At 47.0% G+C, this 24223-nt stretch overlaps 1 long non-coding RNA gene across 1 annotated transcript in view; it reads left to right on the top strand.

Annotated features, from left to right (window-relative positions):
- The window catches only part of LOC146867213 (uncharacterized), a 144939-nt gene extending 122453 nt beyond the window's left edge, over positions 1 to 22486 (top strand). Inside the window, exons 3-4 of the long non-coding RNA XR_014961112.1 lie at positions 21698 to 21763; positions 22406 to 22486. This is a non-coding gene — a long non-coding RNA (uncharacterized LOC146867213). The remainder of the gene's footprint in view (positions 1 to 21697; positions 21764 to 22405) is intronic.
- The last annotated feature ends 1737 nt before the right edge of the window (positions 22487 to 24223 follow it).

Here is a 24223-nt window from a genome sequence, read left to right as displayed (position 1 = left end):
CTTTTTATTAAACTCCTGTGACTTAAACTAAACAATTTTGAAGACACTTCATTTACCACTACTCATGAAAGAGGATTTGTATAGCACGCTGTGATCATGGCATTGAACTTGTTATGGAAGTCAAATTTATGGAGTGTTTGAAAGATGAAGGATCAATCCACCCAAGTAGAAAGCTTTCTCATCGTCAAGCGCTAGTAAGACAGCTGGAATTTGCTTTTTGGTTACTTTTTTGACATGGTGGATGATCTGTCTCAAGTTGTTGTGTGTTTGTTCTCGAATAAAGCCCGAGTGAATCAGCTCAGGGAGAATTATTTCTAATCATGTGACCAAAATCTTAGTATAGAGTTTTGCATCTAAATTTATTAAGGCTATAGCCCTGTAGGATACGCAATAATGTGGGTCCTTCCTCGGTTTGAGAATTACCGATATGAGTGCTTCGCTCATTGAAACAGTGACCATCCTGTTAGTTGCCATATGATTAAAAAGGAGTGTAAGATATGGTGTAAGCTCTGCACTGAAAGTCTTATAAAAGAGCACAGTGAATCTGTCGGGACCTGGGGACCTCTGCAACTTAAGGGTGGCTTTCGCCAATCGATCTCCTCTTCCTCTATGTGGTTGCTCAACTCCTCATTCTGGGCTGCTGACACTCAGGGCATATCTAATCCGGCTAAGTATGCTCATTGGGCTTATTCTCAGCGGCAGGTAAAAAATATAGAGGTTTTTATAGAAATCACGAAAAACCTGGGCTTTGGCATGGTCCGAGATCACTAACTCCCCTGTCGCCTTATAGAGTTGGTTAATGTATTCTTTTCCATGTTTTACTCGTAGTTGGCATGTTAGATGAGTGCGTGATGCTTAAGATGCAATAGGATGAATTTGGCTCTGTTGTTATAGATGGCGTTTAACTTTCCCATGAAGGCCGTGGCCTTTCTCTGTAATGTTAATGCAGGTGTTGCTCTCGAGGGCCAATCTGTCCTGAGTTTTCTGCCTGCTCAGAGCAGATAAAAGAGCGATTCATTTCCCTCTGATGACAGTTTTAAAAGCTTCCCAAGTGGTGGAGAAAATCGTGTCTTTAATTTAGTTGAAAGTATTCCCTAACTGTTTTGCGTAACTTATCTCTGAAGAGACAGTCCCTAGTAAGGGATCCAGGAAAAAAACATTGAGTATGTTTTGGCGGGGGCCCCATTCCAGAGTTAACTCTACAGGGGCATTGTCGGACAATGCAATTAGGTGGAAGTCCACTGCTGAAATATGCTGCGTTAAAGATTGGCTAGTGAACACATAGTTGAGCCTTAAATAGGAGCGGTGGAAATGTGAAAAGAGGGTATAATCCCTTGCCTTGGGGTGTGTTATTCGCCACTTATCTATCAAGCCAATAGAGTTTGGGGACTGATGCAGGCTTTTTTAAAACTGCTTGCGCTGGCGTGTTGGGGGTGTGTACTATCTAGTTGTGGGTCCCAGGTGAGATTGAAATCTCGCATGAGTATAATATCTCCCTCGGCATATCCCCCCCAACAGTGTTAAAAACTATTGAAGGAATGTGATTTAGGCTGGGGTGGCGTGTAAATCGATGCAATCGTGCAGAGCCTGTCGTCCCCTTCACTATTAAGAGTCAGCCATCTTTGTCTGTTTTGCTACCTAAAGGATGAAAAAAGAGGGAGGAGTGAAACAAGAGGGATACTTTCCAGTGTTTGGTGGGTGCAGAGGATTGGTAAGTGGCTGGGTATTGCTTATGGTGAAGCCGTGCTGCTTCACTACACTTCAAGTGAGTCTCCTGAAGGGCTAATATATCATAACGCTTGTCGGTAATGTACTTCCATAACTTGTGTTTTTTCATCAGGGCAGTTAAGGTCCCTGATGTTCCAGGTTTATGTGGTCAGTACCATTGGTATGATGATGTATGTGTCGGTGGAACATTCTGACACCTAGTTCTCCCTCAAAACCCTGTCTGCTGTCTCCAACACAGTCCTCATCCCCAGTCCCACCGAGGACATCTCCAAAAATCCTCTGCATGGAACAGTAAATAAGAATCAAAACAAACTGAGTTAGGGACCATGTTGTCCCATAATCGAAAAACTGTTGAAGTAACTGTGAGTTTGTGCGTGTAAATCGTGAACCACATGAAACCCCCATAGAAAAGTAGCTAATGGGTAAGATAACGAGTCAAACAGTATTATTAGAGGATAGTAATGAGCTATATAAAAAACATTGAATGTCTGTTGCGGTCCTCTGGGAGTCACAAAGAATACATCCCACCAAAGAGCTTCCTCCATTGTGCGGCCGACATGCAAACTGGACACTTATGTCCTCGATTATCAATGGGTACATCCAGAAAGAGAATATTGGGCCAATTAAGGTACAGGGAGCGGTTCCTGTGAGCCCCCTACAGACTCCGACATAGTGTAGTACAGGATGGAGCTACCTCTCTCTGGAGCCTACCATACGAATTATCTGCAGGCATTAACAGTTGATTGCAGACACACTAGGCAAGAGAATTAAAGACCCTCAAGTATGCCCACCACAGTGAAGCAAAGGTAACTATGTCAGGCAGGAACACCTCTCTTCCCTTCTTTCCTGGAGTGATGCTGCAGAGGCTAGACTTCATTGCCAGTATCAGCTGGGGGTCACGTAGATGGCCTATCCACTCAATATGTATCCCAAAATCTTCACTCCAAGCAGGGCTGCTACCTCTTCCAGGTCAGTAAACTGATAAGACGTACTACGGAGGAGAAAGCTAGGTCAAATGGGTACATCCATCTGTATTTGATGTTGTCTTGGCGAAGTTTCTCAGTGACGGGCCTGAACTGTTGTTGTCTTGCTAGGGTGCTGGTCAACATCTTGGAATTTGTAGCAGGAAACACCTTGGAAGGTCACTTCATATAACTTTCTCTCTGCATTGAGGATGGCTTTTTTTGTTTTGACGGAGTGTAACTTCGCCAGGACATCTCTGGGACGTTTCCCGTCACCGTGGGTCAACTGACCTACCCTGTGGACTTTTTCTAGCATGACTTTAAGACTCCCTGAGCCCAATAGTTCAGAAAACAGCCCTGTCACAAAGGTTTATAGATCTGGGCCTTCCACCCCTTCCTCCAGGCCACACAGTCAAATGTTATCGCGTCTAGAGTGATTTTCAAGGTCTTCGCAACTTTAGAAGCGTGGCATTTAGGTACGATTAGTAGAGTCTTCCAGGTTTTCTACTCTCTGAGTGAGGGGTTAGCAATTTTTTTCTAGGTTAGGTGATCGCCTGCCCATAGAGTCCACGTGTTGCTGGAGTGCTCCGAATTTAAAGGTAATTTCGGCATGGAGGGCATCTATAGAAGAGGTCACGTCAGCTTTTAAGTCTTCACATAGTTCTTTTTAAAATCTTGAAGAGAGGACAGGAGATCTTCGTTAGTAAGGGTCATTTCACCTTTCTTGTGGAGGGGTGAATAAGATATCTGTGAGTCAGTAGGTTGAAAATGGCTCGAGACCCTGTTCGTCTGGGATTTTTTGGGAGGCATGAAGATTACGGACTCCAAGGTGCTTATTTCAATGATATCACGTTCGGATCACAACCCTATTGTATCATAGGGGGGGAGGGTAAGGGGATTCAACTTCCCCAAGGGACTCAAGGCAAATCCTCAGTGGCGCATACTCTGTAGTGTCTATAGTGGTATATGAAATGCAACTAGAGGCGGCAATTGGTATGTGCTAGGAGTTAGAGGTGGCCCGTGGGAGCTATCAATTCAGGGGCCTTCCATTCAATAAGTAAGTTGCAGCATGTACTCATTAGAAGATCTTGATGGGTATGCCGTAGTGTTCATGGTCATGATCAGTAACCCCCGGGCATCTTGGAGCTGGGAGACGCAAGTGGATCCAGCACACTATCAATGTCCAGGAGCAGCTGCTATTTTAAAAAATAAAATAAAAGGCACAGTGTGGCTTTGATCGCAAAAACCAATAGAGCCTCTACATCTTTTATTTAAAACAACTGGCAGTCCCCGGCCTCGCTGAGAGGAAGAGCAGGCCATACAAACACTGGGGGGCAACGGCAAAAAGAACAACTGATGGACATAATGCAAAACAATATACTGTGAAATTCCTAGGGCAACTTCAAAACTTATTTAAATAACCATAAATGATAAAAAAATAGATAAGAGAGAAAAGCTGAAACTCTAAATTAGAAAAATACAAAAATATTTTTTATTTTTTTCTTATATTAATTCAATATATACAGTTCATAACAGAGAAGTAAATATTTGAATCACATACATGCTGCATTCATCCACCTATCCATACATACGTATCATTCAAATGTTTGGATTGTTCACACTAATAAATTGTTTGAATTTACCTGTGTGAGAGGGACGGGCGGAAGAAGAAGCGAGGAGGCCGGATTATGGGCTCAATGATGGTAAACTTTATTCAATTGTACAGAATCAGGGTCAAATGTGGAAGGTTGTAAGGGTCGTCTTCTCTCCTGGGCGAAGCTCGAGCCTTCTTCTCTCACTTCTCTGGGTGTTCTTCCTTCTGGGGTTGGATATCCCGGGAGGCTCATAAGGGAGAGAAGCAACACAAGAGAGGAGCGGTTAATGAACCTTGTCTTTGCAACGATTTGGCAGGACAGAAACCTTCACCGTCTTAGAGAGCCCGCAGGCGTGCGGAGTTTGAAAATGAGGTGGATTAAAAGAACAAAGAAAGACGGAAGCCCGAATACGAGGTCTCAGGACTTGTCGTCTGTAGAATACCCCGTGTTGTTGCTGATACGCTACAGTCGGATAGTAGTTTGGCTTTGTTTTAGTGCAGAGCGAAGAAAAAAAAACACAGGTGGGGTAGGTGATGCAGTCGTGGGGGATTGGGCTAGGTGTGGGAAATGGTGGGGAATCACATGCACACAGTGATTACACACACAGTGGCTACACACAGTGAACCCCTTGCAAGAACCAATCTCCCTGACGACCTTCCCTTTTACTCCCTCCCCAGTCTCCCTCCCAAGACACGTACCGCGTCAGCTGCAACTCTCCTGAGCTGCGGCGGCTCTCCAGCATCCTCCGGGGGCATCCACCACTCGTCTGTCAGGATTCGAATCCGCCGTCTCCGTCCAGGTCCTGTAGATCGGGTCTCCCCGTGGTCTCCCTCTCCTTGAAGCTCTGCTCCTGAGTCGTCTCCTGTGGCACAGCGTCTCCCTTCTCTTCCTCTTCCTCCAGGCATAACGCACCTTCCAAGTTTGCTGCTTCCGCCTTTAGGGGCCGTGACCCCGCCTCTCCGTGGTTTGATTGATTGGAAGGCCTCAGCTGTCCGTGACGTCCCTGGAGGCGAGAGGTAGCAGGCGGAATTAACTCCTGCTTTCCTGGCTTGAGTGGATCTCCACGTGGGGGCACAGCGTCACGAGAACACGGAGACAGAAGGGAAAACATGGTGTCCTCATCGACCCTCTCACATCCTGATATACAGTCATTTAACCAAAAGAAAACAATGATCAAAGTTATATCAACACAAATACATTTTCTTATGGAGTTCCAAAGGATAGACAGAACAAACAGGCTGAAGATATAATATCTGTGTCATAAGGTAATGTAACTGATGGGTGATATTCATATCATCTCTACGCGTGTTTCGGCAAAGAAGTGCCTTCTTCAGGAATACCACCTCCAAATGACTCCTCTGTGGATTACATTTTACAAAAATTGTAAAGTGTTGCTACTCTTGTAAAGGGCATAAAGCCTCAACAATATAATTTAAAAATCTCGAAAACGAGAATCTCCACTTTTAAAATGCCTTTCAAGTAAATATATAGAAAAAGGGAAAGGAACAGGATAGGACCCAACACCCAAACAGATGGTGAAAAATATCGTAAAGATGTATAACTCTAAAACCCTAGAAGTACATTTTATCAATGCAAGTGCTCACTTGCTTGCAAATGATGGGTCTATAACCTCCTCGATTGTATAGGTAATGTAGTTTAGAGATTTAAGAAAAGACAAATCCAAAAAGCCTCTTGTACACTATCCTGTTGTGTGATCCGAAGGAATATGGTCATCCGTGTGAACCCAAGAAGTGAAACTATAGAGACCTTAAAACCACTGTCCACCAAGTGTATAAGGTTATTATAATACAGTGACCAACTCAAATATGCTTACCCAAAAGATGTAAAGGTCACAGTTAGTGGTAAGTTTTCACAGAACAGGGATGAAAAAAGGACTTGTATCCTACAGCACCAATCAAATGATAGATAACAGCAATTGTAAATCGGGGGAAATAGGACCAGTGATCTATTTATGAATCACAGCAATCATAAGATCTTTACTATATTAAAGCTTGTAGCAACGCTCATGGTGAGCTGCACCTCCAAATGACATGATTGGTAATCTTAATCACGAGATCAGTTGGATGGTTGATATTTCACCTGTGAAGTGAATACTATGCATTAGATCGAAACGTGAAAAATAGTTATGTTTTTATTAATCTATATTAGCTCTGGGGGGGGTTTCTGCATAAGCAAAATTGTTGTATATTTATTAATCTATATTCGCTCTGATGGATCTGCCACATAAGCAACATGATAATGCAGAGGCACCCTCCGGGTAGGTATACACGTATGTCTACGGTCTGCACCGGTTAAGTTATGAGCGATAATATAATGAGAGGGCAAAATGGAAAATACTTTACACGCGACATTCACTAAAGGCAGCAAGGTCCCTGTAAAATTTACTGACAGTGTGAGGGAACAACCCACTGTGAGTGGCACATTATATGACAAGATGAACTATGTCTGGGAAGTTATAAGTACCCGTTTGAATAACGGCTAAAAGGGCCCGGAAGGAGCGCTTACCTTCGTGATGAATTACCTCCCCGATAGCTCGTCCAGGTAACTGCAGCAAGAGTTACAGGGTTATTTCCTACAGCCGTAAACGGTGTAAGCCAGCCACACAAATGCAGCACTTTTGAAAAGCGGATTGCTGATCACATGGGAAGTCATGTGATCGCGATCAGGGTCACGTATTCGTTTCCTTGGCACTGAGGCGGCCATCTTGTAATGTAAGGGGAACTATAACGAAACTATGAAAACAAATGTGAAGAAAACGAAGGATAATGGAAAAAGATTTACAATAAAGAAAGAAAATATTGAAAATGTATATATAATAAGAAAATACTTATTTTAGAAAAACAAAAAATATCTAAAACGAGGTCTGCTTGTATGTGGTGACCTGGCAAATGTATAACATTCAGATGATGCAATGGCTAAATGAAAAGATAGCCCACAGACTGCAGATGCTTTACAAAGTTGGTGTAGTTGCAGTGGTGCACTAGCCCAACAGTAGATGTGGAATAGAGACTTGGCAGCCATCTTAGACCGATGTCATTAGAAAGTTCTGAATAACCAATACTCACAGGAACGACGTAACGTGTACTTAATATAAAAAGGTGTCTAATCCTGTATAGTGCATGTCAAGTCAAGTGCTGGAAAAGTGGGCAGATGGTAAAAACCACAACGAGATATAGGGGCCCATTAGGATGGCGGGCGGAGGCACCACCGCGGTGCTGGCGGAAAATGCCATTTTCCACATGCCAGCAGCGGTCCTCACGCCCGCCATATTAGTATGGTCAAACATATCCCATTTCCAGTTCGCCGCGGTGCGACATGAACCGCCATAAAAATGCGCCATCCACCATGGCAGTGGGAGCCAATAGAGACCCACCGCCGTGCGGAATGACGTCCCGACCGCCGTACAAATCAGGATGCTCCAACCAGCCAGTCACACGGCAGCGGACAAACCGCCCAACCAGAGACGGAAGCACGACTGCGGATCGGAAAACCAGATTCCCGGTCCCCTCCACACGGTCCTGACCGCAATGGATCCAGCTTTACATGTCTTCCCGGTGCTGTACCTGATACAATATCAGCAAGTTATGCACCGTCGCGGACGATGCCGCAGGTACGCAATCACACAACTCTGCACACAACCACAACACATAACTACAGGGCTGATATAGGGTTCCTATTCACACCAGACACCCTGGTGGGGACAGGAACACATCCACAAGTGTACCACCCATTTCCTACCTGTCACTAAATCACCTCTCCGCATCCATCAACCGCGATATCAGTGCAATGTCCCGGTCACGTCACCGCAGCAGTGAAGACGTGGGAAAACATGCGCACAGTGTAGAAGGCAGGCAGTCCACAAAGATCATAGGGCCACACCTCCACCCTCCACACACTAGGCTCCCCCACCCATTAAGGGTCATGCTATGTGCCCCTCCTGTGCTCCCCTATGCACAATAACCAGCCAGGTGAACCCACACCCTGCACCACACACCAAACAACCAGGGAGACAGTCTCAGCAGGTGGGGCTGCAGAGGAACACACAGCACATACGCTCAGGGCCAGGGCAACCCTCACACCACACCCACACTACACCCATGTCAAGGAAACTGAGTCTAATCACAAAATGAACACTCACAATGAATATGAGCAATCACTCAACTAGACACACCCCACACTGATACACAGCCACATACACAGAACAGATGTCAGCAGCAATGGAGGACAACAAATGGGCAAAGCAAATGGAAAGCCAAGGAGCTAGCCACAAAGCATGTGTACATCACATGCAAGAGAAGTAACATATAACAACACCCTTAGCCCATCAAATCACACATGGCTGGCACAGTGAGTGAAATTAAACCACAGTCACCTCTGTGCAACAACTCATGGAGACAGCAAGGCAACCCATGCATAGGCACAGGGATGATAGGAAGTCTCTGAAGTCAATCAGTGATCAGCCACACATCTGTATCCAACAACTTGACAGGTGTATGTCATCAGCACAATATACAGGGCCCATTGTCACACTCCAGGACTGTTAAACACAAGTTGGATCCTTCACACATACCCCTCCCCCACCCTCCTCACACCTACAACACTCAACACCGGTGTCAAACACACAGAATGGTGCCAATAATGTCCAGTGAACACACTGACAAACAATCACACTCCCTGGGGGCATCCACAAACATCACACACACACTCAGGGATGCCTGAACCAATGCTGGCACAAAAACAACAGCCAAACACAAAACTCACTAACAACATACACAGAAATACAAAAAGCCCAGACCTGTGCAGTAAAACAGTGGAAAGGCAATGAGAGCCCAGACAGAACAGGAGTACACAACATCATCACTCAGGAACAATGCACAGACAACATACCCCAACACATACAAGAAGTGCATCATCTCAAAACAATCATAAACACAAACTGGGAGCAATGGGCCAATAAAAAAACACAGACAGACATACCACACCACCCATCATGTCAACATGGTGTCACATGCATGCACATACACAATCCTGACAATTGACAGGTCAAATATAAGAGGAGAAAACCCCAAGGATGCACTCAAAACAAGCCCAGGAACAAGAATAGCCTTAAGTGCATGTGACAGACACACAAGTAATGCTCACTACACTGAATGTATCACAATGCACAAACAAATCACACACAATGACATGCAAATAGAACATCACACACAGAGCATCTGTCAGCTGCAAGAGACAACACAGGCCAAACACTGCACACATCCACATCAAACACGCAACAGATGCACATGGCAATCCACCACATTGCAAACACAGCTGGACATCAGGGGATGCACACCAGGCAAGTACAAGGCAACATACACTTACAGCACTGCATGCACGACAAGCAGTGTGTGCACACCAAACATACCAGTTCCATACAGATATGAGTGCCACACCATGAACCACCACAACACAAATCACCATAGCACACAGACAACATCACACTCAGGAAGGGGAGAAGTACCTCAGCAAACACACATACAGCTCACCCATCACCCATAGATGCACAAGTCTGGGACACCCAGGTGAAAACACCATGACCAGAGGACTGTGCAGCACAAACTGTTGAACTGCTATGAGCAACCATGACTGCAAAACAGAACAAGAAAATCACATATAACCAATTGGAAAACTGTCCAGAGTGGCACATTGGTCCTGTGCACAGATCAGCACCACAAAGCATAGTGTAACAAATAAAGTGGTGGGGAGGCATACACACTGGCAACCCAAGGGGACAGCTAACATGAGAGTGAAGTGTTGTGTACATCAGTAGTGGACATGTCTGGAGTGCACCATACACAAATAGATGGAGTGCTCACTCACAACGGGTAGGCATCAGAAGCACAGATAGGGGATGTTATAACTCCACATACCACATGCCATACTGGAGCCAAAAATGCTCAAGTGACAGCAATGCATGAGAAAACACACCCACAATGTCAGTGTGGCTGAGCAGGTCTGAATAGTTAGCACAAACAATAATAAGACACATGGCTGATCAACAAAACACAACACTGACTTGCCAGTCACACACTCTGCATACTCCCAATTGGCACCAACAACAAGTAGGTGTCCCCCAGACGTGCATGGACACACCAACACACCGCACAGTGCACACCCTACAACTCCCACATGTGCTCACAAGCACAGGGCTGACCAATCCAACTAACAGGCACTCAAATCCAGGTTGACACATGTGTGCAGTTTCCATTGCAGGAGCACACACACATCAACACTACTGACAAAGTCACCCCTTCACACTGCACACTTCATGACCACACAAGTGCACACATTGAAATCTACCCATGTGACTGTGATGACTGGCCACCACAAGATGACCATACACCAACACTGCTGGTCACACATCAAGAAAGATCACACAGACATGATGGACCCTGGCCAGCCTGCCTGCAATACTGTGGATAGAATCCCACTCTGTGCTGGCAGTGCATCCAAACATGCCATGTGTACAATTTAGCTAACATCACCATAGATTGATTAGGATCAAAGTAGCTCATCACAAACAACCATAATCGCACCCCCAAGTCTCAGAGTCAATAAGAAATGAAGTGCCTGTCACCTCTGCAAAACCCTGAAAAAGTTAAAACAGCCTTTGGCAATGTTAAAGTGGCATACAGAGCATGTGTCACATTAAAGCATGCCCACACATAATACCCTCTATTTAGCAAGGACACTGACAAAGCAGACAACAGGAGTAACTGTCTTTATTCACATATAACACAGATAGGCATCAAAAGTAGACAAAAGCAAGACCTGTGGCCAGTCCAAAGTGCAAAGTAGGTACATGAGAAGCTGCACAGGGAATAGGCAAACACAGCAAGGCCAGTGGCCAGTCCAAAGTGCAGAGTAGGTACATGAGAAGCTGCATAGGGAATGGGCAAACACAACAATGAACATCAAGGCCAGCGGCCAGTCCGAAGTGCAGAGTAGATACATGAGAAGCTGCACAGGGAATGGGCAAACACAGCACTGAACATCAAGGCCAGTGGCCAGTCCAAAGTGCGGAGTAGGTACATGAGAAGCTGCACAGAAAATGGGCAAACACAGCAATGAACATCAAGGCCAGTGGCCAGTCCAAAGGGCAGAGTAGGTACATGAGACGCTGCACCGGGAATGGGCAAACACAACAATGAACATCAAGGCCAGTGGCCAGTCCAAAGTGCATAGTAGGTACATGGGAAGCTGCACATGGAATGGGCAAACACAGCAAGCCCAGTGGCCAGTCCAAAGTGCAGAGCAGGTACATGAGAAGCTGCATAGGGAATGGGCAAACACAGCAATGAACATCAAGGCCAGTGGCCAGTCCAAAGTGCAATGTAGGTACATGAGAAGCTGCACAGGGAATGGGCAAACACAGCAAGGCCAGTGGCTAGTCCAAAGTGCAGAGTAGGTACATGAGAAGCTGCAAAGGGAATGGGCAAAAATAGCAATGAACATCAAGGCCAGTGGCCAGTCCAAAGTGCAGAGTAGGTACATGAGAAGCTGCACAGGGAATGGGCAAACACAGCAATGAACATCAAGGCCAGTGGCCAGTCCAAAGTGCAGAGAAGGCACATGTGTACATTAGATCCTGCCAAAAAGGATACATTGCCAAAAAGGCACAGGGAATGGGTGAGACTGTACACTGCCATGGTCAGCAACACAGTTAGGGGGATAACAATGGGCAGTCCAGGCACCGCTGTGGGAGAGACAGGTGTGTGAGGGAGACTTTGACTCATACTTGGCTGTCAGTCGGACTGGGAGGTGGCTGAGTGTTGGGTCAGTTGGAGGACTGGACCGGGGAGAGAGAGGCCCAGCTGAGGTAGAGGCATCAGTGGCTTTGGAAGCCGGAGGGTTGCTTGGACCAGGTGGTGTGGTGGCACGTGGAGGTGGAGTTATGCTGCCGTGAGACACAGTGTGGGAGGGAGAATTTGGAGGGGTGCCTTTCCACTTCTTGGGGAGTCTAAATGGAGGTTTGTTCTTGGGAGGAGTGGTAGGTGTTGCGGCCACAACAAGCACACTCTCCACCAAAGCTGCACCAGGTGCAGCCAGTGGCCCTCCCTCTGGGGACCTGCTGGATCCGGAGGTACGCTTGGCCTGGCCTTGCCTTTTCTCCCCATCACCTGTTGAACAGGTGAACCTCCTACACTGACCACCTTGCCCTGCTTCACAGGGCTCTGGATAGGAGTTGAGGTTGTGGCTGAATCTGCCTTAGCGGGCTTTTTCTGTGAACCCTTAGCTGGCACCAGCTTCACAGCAGGAATGGGAACTGACTGCTTTTCTTTGCGAGACGCTTTTGGCACAGGAGAGTCCTTGGCTGGGGATGCCTCTGAGGCATGTGAGCCTGAGGTCTGCTTCTTGGCTTTATGCACCTGTGTGTTGCCTGAAGGGCATTTGCCTTTGCGCTCTAGGGTGGATTTGGTTTTTTGGGGGATGGTGTCTGCGCTCTGGCCTGCTTGGGCTGCTGCTGCATGTGCTGTATCTTGAGCCTGAGGTCTGTGGTGTGTGGTCACTATCGTCAGATGTAGCCTGTCAGGCCGTGACGAAACGAGCCGCGCCTACCCCCGACATTCAGTATGAACTACCTTTCCCGGCTGCCCTTTCCGGAGGGGAGGAGCCACGCGCATATAATCGCGTACGACGCTAGAAGCGTCGTACGTGATACTGACTCGATTACCAACAGGACGCGTTGGCGAGGAGAATCTGCGTTCTCGTGGAGAACGCCAGGAGCGAGGACATCGCCAAACCCGGGCTCATTTCGGAGCCACCCGTCTTGCTCCGTCGCTCGGCTGAGCGTTGGGAGAACCTTGGGGTCTTTTTGCCGCAGTGGCGGACCTGCAGCTGACCTCCCTCAGAAGCGGGAGTAATCGTCCGGGTCCGAAGCTGTGTCCCGCCAGACAACCAAAGACTCCCCACGGGGGACACCGTTCCTTGGAAGGGAATTCCCGGAGGGACTCCGAGACCCGTGGGCATGCCGAGAAACTGATCGGTAAGCCTCTTGACATCTGGATCGGAGGTTGAGAGAATCCATTCCCATTCCCTTGGTACATTTGGTCACCGCCTCTAGGCTTCCGGTGAGGAAGTGAAGAGGCTCGTTTCTTTCTTTTGATAATACTGGGGCGGACTGTGATGCTGTTCGTCAATTGACTCAAGAGGCCATTATTCAGGAATACTTGCAAGGGTCTGTGGTGTTAGAACATTTGCAAAGGAATCTACAGTTTCCCGTTTTGTACATTCTCATAACCAACTCTAAACTTTGCAGCATCGTTTTTCCACCCCTGTGGGGGGTTTCGTTTTTCTTTTCCTTGATTCTTGGAGTTGGCTGAGATCTTCTATGCTTTATAAGGGGTTAGGAAGGTGCTTCCCATTGGTGAGAGACGCATCTTACTATCAGCACCACTGAGGGGAGATATCAACACCCAGGAAGAGAGAAGGCTTATGGTACAGAAGGGTCTTAGCGAGAATGAAATGAGAGTAGTCAGGGAATGACATTTTGCTAACCTGTGTGTTTCTCTCATTTAAGGTATCCCTTCCCTTGCGGTTCCTTCCCTACCCTATCCCTCGCTTGATTACCTCTATGCTCTGTAAACGTTTGTATAGTCAGAGTGTGGGGAAATCAGGAGGTGGACCCATATGAGCATCACCCTGATCCTGAGGAGCTTGGACACCCGTGACAGAATCACGTACCCACGAAACCCTCTCCTCCCGGTCAGGGTTCTGCTCAGTGATGGCCACGTTAGAAGAGGTGATACAAGCTTTGAGTTTGGTCCAACAGGAAGTAGCCGCTTCTCGAGCAGAGAACGCGGTGCTTAAGGAGAGACTTGATAGACAGTCTAGAAACCCCTTTGATGTGGCTACAGGCAGTTCACAGATACAGGTGAATGTTCCCCCACCGATATCCTTGGCTAGTCCGGAAAGATATGCCGGCGACCCACATAAAATACAAACATTCCTAAAACAAATCACGCTACATTTGTCTTGTAGACCTGCCTCGTTTTCCACAAACATATCCAGGGTTGCGTTTGCCATAACGTATCTCACCGGGGATGCTGCCAATTGGGCGGTTCCGTTGGTCAGAAACGACGATCCGCTACTTTCTGATTGGACAGCATTCAGGAGAGAATTCGAGAGGGTGTTCGATAGGAGAGCCACTACTCTCAGTGCAGATCGGGAATTGTTGGAGCTGCGGCAAGGTAGGAAGGATTTGATCACTTACATGACTACCTTTAACCGAACGCGAATCTAGGCGGGTGCAGGGGCTCTGCATGTACTGTGGAAAGAAGGGCCACTACGTTAGGGATTTCCCCGTGAAGCCCAAGAAAAGGAACGTTTCATACTCCGGGAAACAAGTAGCCACCGTACGAGCGGAGTCCGAAGAACATAGAACCGGGGAGCTCGTTGGAGAGGAGGTAGCAGAATGCAAGTGGATAGTGCCGTCGTTGGGGGTTTCAGGGGTGCCGGGTGCAACCGCACACATAGTGCTGACAATGGTTCTCCGAACCGGGCGGCAACAACATCTGGTCCGGACAATGATTGACTCCGGAGCCACCGGCAATTTTATAGATTATGGGCTGGTACAGCGGCTGGGACTCGGTAGAGTGCCCAGCGACAAACCAGAGACAGTATTAGCCGTAGACGGCAAGCCGTTGAAATCCGGTCCCGTTACCGAGCACACGGAAGTAGTAGAGTTAGTGCTCGAGGGTTCGCCACAAGACCATGTGGAGAACCTCGCACTGAACATTATCGAGGCACCACAATATGAAGTTATTTTGGGCATGCCTTGGCTATGGCAACACAATCCCACAATGGACTGGAGACAAAAAACCATTGAGTTCAACTCTCCAGACTGCTTGTCCTCGTGTATGAAAGAACATACCTCACAGGTATTGTCCCTTGTTCAGGGTTACCAGGTAGCCACAGCAGCCGAAAAAGACGTCATGTTGCCCGCGGAGTATCGGCAATATCGAGACGTGTTCTGTGAAGCCAAGGCGGAGAACCTACCTCCACACCGCGACTATGATTGTCGAATTGATCTAATAAAAAACGCCTTCCAGGAGTGGAGGCATTACCTTTGGGGAGCACAACATCCGATAACCGTCTACTCGGACCACCGAAACTTGCAGTACATGAAAACTGCACGACACCTGTCGCAACGACAAATGAGGTGGATGCTATTTTTTGCAGGATATGAATTCGTGATCACCTTTAGACCAGGGGCAGACAATAAAAAGGCGGATTGGCTGTCTAGGCAGTGGGAAGCGGAAGAAACCCCCAGGAAGAACATAGAGCAATCATACCCCCCGTGCGAGTCGTATGTACCATATCCGCAAACCAGTTCCTGGAACAAGTTACCAGCAACCGATCTCCACAACAGTGGAAAAAGTGGGCCGCGCAGGATGTTCGAAGAACTCTCAAACATGGCATCCCCCTGCATGAGAACAAACTATATATACCTACCCACGCCCTCCGATTGAAGGCGTTCAACTGGTGTCACAACGCGGTTATAGCAGGCCACCCGGGATATAAAAAGACCATGCACATGATGCAAAGGCGATTCTCGTGGGGAAGTCTGGCCAAGGACGTAAAACTATGGGTAGAACAATGTGAAACCTGTGCCAGAGCCAAAGGCGAACAGAACAAGAGCAAAGGACTGCTACTGCCTCTACCCACTCCATCGCAACCGTGGCAGTCGATCAGCGTGGATTTTATCTTGGTCCTCCCACTGGATCAGGGATGTAACGCCATATTGGTAGTCATAGACAGTCTGACGAAGATGGGCCATTTCATTCCCTGTAAAAACCTGCCTACGGCAAGTCAAACGATGCAACTACTATTGACCAATATAACGTTTGTATAGTCAGAGTGTGGGGAAATCAGGAGGTGGACCCATATGAGCATCACCCTGATCCTGAGGAGCTTGGACACCCGTGACATAGCCACTGGCAGGTGCGTGGCCAAAGGGGCTGGAGCTGGACTCTGAGACTGTGCCAGCTGAATGGCTGCCGTCACTGCGGAGGACAAAGACTGGACAGTCCGGTATAGCCCACCCACGTCTGAATGAATGCCCGGCATGAAAGCAACTACCTGTGCCAGCTTTTTGTCGTGGTCTAGGAAGGCGTTGATGAGAGTTGTCTGGCCCACACACAGCTGGCGCAAAAAGTCCACAGACTCAACACTGATGGCAGCAGGGGAGACAGGGGTAGGGGCAGTCTTGCCTGGGGTGAAGGACACTCTTCCCTTCTTACTGGTGCCAACACAGGCAGCACTAGTGGAAGTAACTGGGAGGGTGGGCACTGGGTGCTGTGTGGTGGAAGAGGAGGCAGAGTTCCCACTCCCTGTGCCCGCCAACATAGATGTGTCACCGCTGGCATCGGATGACATTGAGGTTGATGTCTCTGGATGTGATTCTTCAAGCAGACTCTGGTCCCCCTCCGAGGTGCTGGTCACATCAGTGACAGTGTGCTCATGTGTAGCAGTCGCGCTTGATGCCTCACCACTGGTGTCAGTCCCCTGTCCTTCTGTGGCTACGGTAGATGCTGCAAGAGACCGAGACGGAGGGTCAGGTCTGTGGCATTAACACAACCATCATATACAAGCAAAGCACCAAACAAGATGATGATATACCCACGTTGCATACCACCTTGTGCAGTAACACCGTGCAACCTCAATTCAAAACTCGATTGTTGCGTGTCATCATGCAAACTTGGCATATGTGATCCACACAGCCAAATAGCCTGTCAGTGGCTCCATGTAACCAGGCACACTGATCCCTCTGAGCACACCTAGGGCCCTGAGGAGGGAAAAGATGTGTCCCCACATGTTGCCACAGTCCCATCTGGAGGCAGCAGAAGGGGACAACACAGATACAGACTCCAACATGTCAGTCCACAATGGCCATGAGCTGATGCCATTCACCATGTCGTACTTTGGGGCACAACTACAGTTGCACATTGCTGTCAGATGTGTAGATCTCACAATGCTGACGTCAGGCAATGCACATATTGATGAAAGAACACTCCGCTGATGCACACTGCCGTTCACTTCCATGGGATGCCCCTGACTACCCCAATTTAGATGATGCCAGAAGGCCACAACTCAGAATGCAATGTCAAGGGCCATTACTCCAATTAAATGAGAAAGTACAGGTAGGGAAAATGCATGACAGCTGCACCCAACACAGAGGCCAGTTACAAGCTATTGCATCACACTAGCAACATCATAGAGCCCAGCACTGGTCCAGGCTTGGAACACATGCAGCCACTTACAACCAAAAGTCACCCTTCCCAGAATACTCACCCCCAGCTTGCTGCTGATGGTCCTTCAAACGTGCATCCAGCTCAGGCTGTGTCACAGTTAAAATGCGGGCCATTAGTGGTGTCATGCTCCTGCGTGCCATCCTTCCAGTCTGAGGGAGCAGCCCCAGCGTCACCTCTGCAACGTTTTGCTCAGTCGGCAGATGTCATCCCACCTCTTGTGACAGTGTGTGCGCCGTCGGTGACACCCATAGCCTGCAATTAGGACAATCCTGTGCACACATACAGTTTATCAAATCAATGTTGACAAGGGTAAGTACAGAAATGAAGAAAGAAACATCCGCATATGAACAGGTGGTTCTGTTTAATTAGCGTAGCCAGCCGACACGTGTTTCGTCATGGAAAGAGTAGACCACGACTCTTCAGGGCCCACAGCCGGTGATAATTCCAACCCGGCTGGGTAAACAAAACAATCGGTGAGGACGGTTGGTCAGTCAAGAAAAACGAGTCAGTATAATCTCTTAATTAGAGCAAAAGTGGTTCTAAAGGTGCCTACCGCCAGTAACGCAAAATCAAGACTTCAATGTCAATACGTATTGGAAGTATAGTAATTCTGAAAAGTAGGTATTAGGCAGACAGTTCCATCACGAACAAGTCTCTGCGAAAATAGTCACTGTAGATGGCGAGTCAACGCGTCCTGGCGGCATCCGTTCGGTGTAAAAGTCACTTTTACACCGAACGGATGCCGCCAGGACCAACCGTCCTCACCGATTGTTTTGTTTACCCAGCCGGGTTGGAATTATCACCGGCTGTGGGCCCTGAAGAGTCGTGGTCTACTCTTTCCATGACGAAACACGTGTCGGCTGGCTACGCTAATTAAACAGAACCACCTGTTCATATGCTGATGTTTCTTTCTTCATTTCTGTACTTACCCTTGTCAACATTGATTTGATAAACTGTATGTGTGCACAGGATTGTCCTAATTGTTTGGTTGTAGGTTTTTCCTACACGTTTTTAGGGGTTTTAAGGGTTTCCCCTCCCTGTTTGCACCTTAAACATTTATTGAGTTCACACCATTCATGTTTACCTGCAGAGCGCCATTAACCTCTTCTGTGCCCATGACGAGATAGTCTCGTCATGGAGCACGGTTGCGCTGTGCCCATGACGAGACTATCTCGTCATGAACCCCGCCCGCTAATGTAACGCCCGGCACAGGAGGGGGAAAGGGCGGGGCACTGAAGGGGTTAACTTCCTAACTGTCAGATACCCTTACTGAACTTTTTGTTACCGATAGCCTGCACCTTGCATGCATTGGCCCTCCACACGGCCTTAGGCTGGTGGACTTTGAGCTTCAGGCATGGGAGACAAGAGGGGGAAAAATCAGTGACACAGGGTTATGTACCACTATCTCTCAGTATAGGAGCATCATACTAACTCAGCACTACTTCACAGATATGTCTAGCAGAGACAACACAGCATCTCACATAGTACATTAGCTTGGGAGAATCATACGAAAATGCATGCAGGTATGAGGGTGGACACAGTACCTGCCCATCTCATACACATGCATTGGGATGCATTCAAAGTTGTCATAAGGAGGGATTGCCTTGGGGCACAGGCGGGTATGCGGAGACAACTGGAGGCACATCTGACACGCCTAGAAACTGCACTGCTCCGAGAGGAGGGCACAGCGTTGGACGGCAATGCTGTACCCCTAGCGAACCTTAGAGTGGAGCACTCGGGCTTGCTCGAACGACAATTTAAACTATGCAGCACACTCTGCGCGCACGCACCATATGGGAGACAAACCTGGCAGGTTGCTGGCGTGGCTGATATGACAAGACGTGGCCGCTGCGCCCGTGACAACAATACAAACGGAGCAGGGAGCTGAAGCACACACCCAGAGTGACATACACCGCGCTTTTGTGGAACACTACACCACGTATACAGATCTTGCTCTGTAGCCACGGACGCCGACATACAAGACTTTTATATCCACCACAACGCTGCTGCAGTTAACAGACCATCAACGGGAGGAACTGGGTGCCCCTCTGCTATCGGAGGAAATCAGAGATAGCATTTACTCGCTTTCAAATGGCAAGACGCCGGGCCCTGACGGACTACCGGATGAATTTTATAAGGCATACTTGGATGCGTTGATACCAGAATTGCTGCGAGTATATGAGACGGCTCTGGAACGTGCAACTCTCACACCCACACAGAATGAGGCCACATTAGTCTCACTATTGAAACCTGGCAGAAACCCTGAGACTTTGGGCTATTATCGTCCGCTAGCTCTGTTAAACACAGACTACAAAATCCTCGCCTCCACCCTTGCCAGGCGTAAAGCTCCGTTTGTGCCGACTCTGGTACATGCAGATCAGAATGGCTTTGTCCCTAACAGAAGTACTTCCTTAAATATCCGCAGGCTGTTTAAACTACAGAGATACGCAGCAGAGACCTGGCCTAGATCTGGCTGCCTGATATTGGACCTGGAAAAGGCCTTTGACTCGCTGGAGTGGCCATATTTAGCAGCAGTTCTGCGCAAGTATGAGCTAGGAGATGACTACTTACAATTGGTACAATTGCTGTATCAACGCCCAACAGTGAGAGTCTGCAAGGGCAAGCTCCTGTCGGATGAAATAAGAGTGAGACGGGGTACCAGGCAGTGGTGCCCCTTGTCACCGCTGCTCTTCTCTCTGGCCATGGAGCCTTTAGCAGCTCTCCTCCGGGAAAGTGGCGCGGATAAGGGGCATCCCTTTAAGCGACGGATTGCATGCAGTGTCGCTATATGCAGATGATTTGTTATTATACATTAGAAATTTGCACGCTGTGTGCCACCTGCAATTTCAACATTGTTCCACAGGTTTGAAGCGGTGTCGGGTCTCAGGGTAAACTGGGCCAATTCTGGCGCCTATTCTTTCTGTGAGAATGCGACCGAGGCACATATAGTACTTAACGAGACTGCGCTAAACTGACTATACAGACCGATATGCCAAAAAAAAACACGATCATAGGTATACCAATAAAATGCTTACACAAATTGGGAACAAGATGCGCTGGGATGTTTTTTAATCTGATTTTTAAATAAATATATAACGCAAATGAAACTGAGTTTTTTTTTAAAACCACACGAAAAATGTGGTGGATATGATATATATGCTATGCGATTTTGAATATCTGCGTGAGGGATCGATAGCCCCGTTCCAAGATGGCACCTACTGTTTTTCTGACTCCACACTTACGCGACTTTTTTGGCGTAAATTAGAATACTGAATTTACAAATTTTTCCCTAATTGGCTAATTTACCATTTGTGTGACCTATAAAGAGGCATGGCTGTGGGGACATTGTGAGAACTTCCTTTCGAGCCAGACGATCGTGCAGAGATGGGTGAATTTACTCACCGTGAGTACGTGGGGTACTTTACAACTAATTTTGAGTAGCCAGCATGGAGGTTTCGCAAGAGGGAACTAAACATTGTTTACCTAACCTTTGATATTGTCTCTCTATTTTAATTCGGGGGTTCAAACCTTACTAAGATGGCAGACAAAACGGCTTCAATTAATACATCGAAGTTGTGGCTATGTGCCTGAATGGCCGGGCATGATAAAGCAGCACGGGCTCAGTATACGATCGTGTATTTTTAGATTATGAAATTTTGACTTACTTGGTAACAAAACACAAATGCGTACTGTTACGATTGCCTGTAAGGAATGTAGGTTATAAGAAGAAGGATGCAATTGTTGTCCCTTCGTGCTGTCTGACGATTTACATGGAATAAGATAGTTACCATACCACATGCTTTTGGTGTCTCTTTGACCAGTATTTTGTCAAAGTAGAAGCTATATGAGGACCCCTCTTGGTTATTATAGGAAGACATATTTATTAATTAGGGGAAGAACACAGTTCATGGGTACTACTTAAATGTGACAGGCATTGCTACAGGTCACATAAGATGTGTGTTATGCTAATACAAATGCAAGTGATATAGAATGTATATATGCAAAGACTAATGACCAAACGTTGGGTCTTTGTGAACAAACTATATTTGGTTATAGCTGTCTCTGACACGTTGCTTGTTTATACATTCCTTTTTAGGACACACTTATAATTGAGCCTTTTCGAATCAGTACATATACAGTGTTTGGATACACGTATTTTCAAGTAAGTTGTTTAATAATAACTGGTCATAATGAAAGTTGTTTAAACAAATTCTCCCTACTATAGGGATAGTATCTCTGTCGCATAATGTGTCTAGGTTATTTTTTCTTTTGCAAATGCTGGCTATACCTAAAAAAAGTGTCTGTGTGGACAATTATAGTATGTTCACACATAAGACCGGTAAACATGAATGTCCATATATCTTGACGCTTACAGATCAATTGGTAAAACGCATTGGTAACGGATATATGAAAATACATAAAGCTTACATTGTGAGGTATGTGTATGTTTGTACATGGTGTGGTCTATGATGATGTAATATATGTAAGCATTGGCCTGTTCCTTATGATATGTTAATATTCGAAATAGCATTATGGAAGAATAAGTATCAAACAAAATGATAAAACCAAAATATTATTTCTCTTCCCTTTTGCATATGGTTGCTCCTCCATCTATTAATTAAGGGAACAAGGTACTTGGACTGTATATATTCCTTGTACGCCCTCTACATGCAAAAGTTTTCCCAGCATAATAACTAATGAATAAATCATGTTGATATTGGGTGAAAAAAAGCAATCTGGTTCTTATATTTTAAATGTATGTGTTCAAAGTTGTAAATAGTATTTTTTTATGTACTCTTTGTAGCCCTGAAGAAGTCAGATTGTGGACGAAACGCGTTGGCGGTTGCAAAAAATATGTGAATAAAGGATGAATTTCAAAAATCGAAAGACCATATCAACTCTTCTTGGGAAAACAAGTGTATTATGAACTTATCTCACTATTGATTGTTTACATTTGATATTTACAAGTTTGCTGAGCTGTTTTTGTTGTATGGTACTAGAGGAACCAGTTCGGTTTCTTCTGGTTTCTCTATATTGGGACCTAGGGGATTGTCTCCCAAGTTCTTTGCACCTTGTTTTGTGTTTAAACTATAGGGACGTTAAGACTGGTGCGGGCATCTATGCTTTGATCCCCATTCTCTTGCACTGCACACATGTTGGACTTGTTCCATCACAGGCACGTGAGCACATCTACAGGAACAGGAAACATATCTATTCCATCAATATGCAAGTGGTGTGCCAGGCGGATATGATCATCTCACACATCTGTGCCAAATTCCCTGGCTCGGCCCATGACTCGTACATCATGCGTAACAGCATTGTGCCACAGCTGATGGCTAATTTGCTTCCGGAGCGTGCATGGATTGTGGGTGAGTACACAGGTCCAAGAAGCGTGCTGTGTGTGTGACATGCTGTCCTCTGCCACAGTTATATTACAAAGTTGGTCTGTGTATCTCATACCTAGGTGATTCTGTATATCCCAACCATCCTTGGTTGCTGAGCCCACTGCGGAATCCCAGGACCCCAAGTGAAGTCCACAACAATGATGCCCATGGGAGAACAAGTTGTGTGGTGGAGCGTACTTTCGGTCTCCTGAAGTCACGTTTCCACTGTCTGGACAAGACCGGAGGTGCACTGATGTACTCGCCCAAAAGGGTGTGTCAGATTGTAGTTGCATGCTGCATGCTCCACAACCTGACCTTGCGCAAGAAGATCCCCCTGCTCCTGGATGCTGATAAGCAGCCGTGGCCCCCGCCTGCAAACCAACCCATGTCCAGTGAGGAGGATAGTGGAGGGGAGGAAGGTGTCTTCCTGCATCAACAGCTCATCAAGCGCTACTTCACTTGAAGGTGAGTGACACTGTACAATGGGGCCCTTGTCTGCTGATGTCGTTGTTGGTGAAAAGGTCTATGTGAGCTTTGTGACTGTAGCCTGTTGTTGACTCAGTGCTGGCTGCCAATGTTTCTGGTACAGGGTAGTTTGGCACTGATACAGGATGTCTATGTCGGTACAGTTGCTCATAGTAATGTGTGCAGATTGGAGTAACTTGATGACATGAGTTGTGTGATGGCTGTGATGCCACCGCCTGACTAGTGAATGTTGTTCTGTTGTGTTTTCCTAGGTCCCTTTAGCCTCTCCTTTCCTACAAACAATCCGTGCTCCTGGTACATTGTAAGCATGGTGAACATTGCACATCCTGTGATAAACACGGAGCTGCCACAATGACATAAGTGAATAAGGAGTGTTTATTTACAATGGGTACATGTGAGAGGGGAGTGAATATTTACAAAAGGATGAATTGTGAAGTGAGGGTAGATGAGACAATCGAGTAGTCACCACATTGATGTGGTGACCCAGTCCAACAGATGGATGCCATTAACAAAGCAGTGTGGGGAAGGACAGTCAACACAGTCAATGCAATATTGAAGAGGGTTGCCTTCATGGCTGGCTCCTTGACTGGTGTTTGGCAGGTGCTTTCCCACGGGTTCCTCCCTTGGATTTCTTCGGACGGCCCCTTGATCATTTCGCAGGGGGGGCCTCTGCTGCGGGGCCAGTGGGGTCTGAGGAGTCACCCCTCTTTGTGGCTGCAGGGGAGGATGTGGAACTGACATACTGCGGGCCA

This window comes from Triturus cristatus, chromosome 1_2, assembly GCF_964204655.1.
Source record: "Triturus cristatus chromosome 1_2, aTriCri1.1, whole genome shotgun sequence".
NCBI lineage: Eukaryota > Metazoa > Chordata > Amphibia > Caudata > Salamandridae > Triturus > Triturus cristatus.
Note: the sequence above shows the minus strand (reverse complement) of the source record. Positions and strands in the feature narration are given on the sequence as shown.